Source organism: Montipora capricornis, chromosome 4 (assembly GCF_036669925.1).
Source record: "Montipora capricornis isolate CH-2021 chromosome 4, ASM3666992v2, whole genome shotgun sequence".
Lineage (NCBI taxonomy): Eukaryota > Metazoa > Cnidaria > Anthozoa > Scleractinia > Acroporidae > Montipora > Montipora capricornis.
Window position 1 is genome coordinate 56197798 of NC_090886.1, and position 1663 is coordinate 56199460.

The window sequence follows — 1663 nt, forward strand, 5'->3', positions numbered from 1 at the left end:
CAAATACTAATTACTTAAAACGAAGTTTTTGCTACAGCGGGGCCTGTTTGTGGAACAACTTGCCCCAAGATTTAAAAAGCGTTTGTTCTATTGGGCAGTTTAAACGGGGTATTAAGAAAGTATCTGAGATATCGGATTCCCACACGGCAATCATGTAAAGCAGTTGTACAAGTTTTAATTTTTAGTTATTAACTTAACTGATGATTCTCCGTGTCTAAATAAAGATTTACATTACATTACATTACATTAGTTCACTGAAATCTACTTATTATACATTATTAATTAACGAGCATTCCTCGGATCAAAGAGTGTTTTTTTGTTTATAACTGTAAACAAGCTTATGCAGAAGTCTCATGAGACACGATATCGACCTTCTCTTAGCAACGCTTTACTTGCTGATTCGTTTGCTCATAGTTAATCGTGGGACTGGTTATGAAACCTTAGAACCTTCAAAAGCGAGAACAATGTTGTCGCCATCGATGTTTTCGCTTCGCACGGGTTTTGCAAGTTAGTTGCGCATAATTTAATCAAAGGATTTGATTGGCTATCTTCTCGAAAAAAGGTGTGTTTTGTGCAGGGTCAAGGCCAAAAATACGGGACAAAAACATGAAACAAAGGAACTTGTCGAGTTTCATAACCATCTCCATGCATTAACTATGGTTTGCTGACTTTTTCACTGCTAAAGTTGAAAAGATTCACAGTGCCCTTGTGGCAAGAAACAGATATCTATCGTTAGCGGATGATAATGAATTGTTTACCAACGTTAACTTTCATAACTTTCATGAGGTCAGTCAAGATGACGTTAAGGAATTTGCTTCTAAGCCTGTAAGCAAGTCCTGTCGTCTTTATCCTCTGCCGGCATCACTACTTAAGGATTGCTTTCCTGTACTCCTATCTACTATTACCAGGATGGTTAATTTGTCATTGTCAACTGATTATATGCCTGATGTCCTAAAGGTTGCTTCTCTTTCACCTACATTAAAGAAACCAACTGCTGATTTATTCTATTTTAAACTTCGCCTTCTAAATAAACTATTAACAAAACATGACGACGTAAACAAAAAATAAACAAATACTGGGTTAAGGCAGGGTGACCACAACAGCTGACGCCAATTACTGTGCTTCTTTGTTTCAAGCAGTTCACAAACTTTCGGCCAATCTCAAATTTAAAGTTTATTTCTAAGCTGGTTAAAAAGTCTGTTGCAGTTCAACTGACGAAACATGTCATGACCAACCATCTTGACGAGTCGTTCCAGTCAGCATACAAACAATTTCATTCAACTGAAAAAGCACTACTTAGTGTACATAATGACATCTTGTGTTTTTTGGATCAAAACAAGTCGGTTATATTACTCTTATTAGACCTTTCAGCAGCATTTGATACGGTGGATCATGCAATACTAATATCCCGACTCTCGAACCGTTTTGGGGTGAAGGGAACTGCATTGGCTTGGTTTAAGTCCTACTTAACCTCCCGCCAACAGTTTGTTAATGTAGAACATAGCATGTCATCAAGGCGACCGTTGTTGCGAGGGGTGCCTCAGGGGTCTGTACTGGGCCCACTGCTGTACCCTTGTCTAGTTTGTCTACACTGCGCCGATAGCTGATATCATCAAAGAGCATGACTTACTATATATATGATCTGTACGCTGATGACACGCAA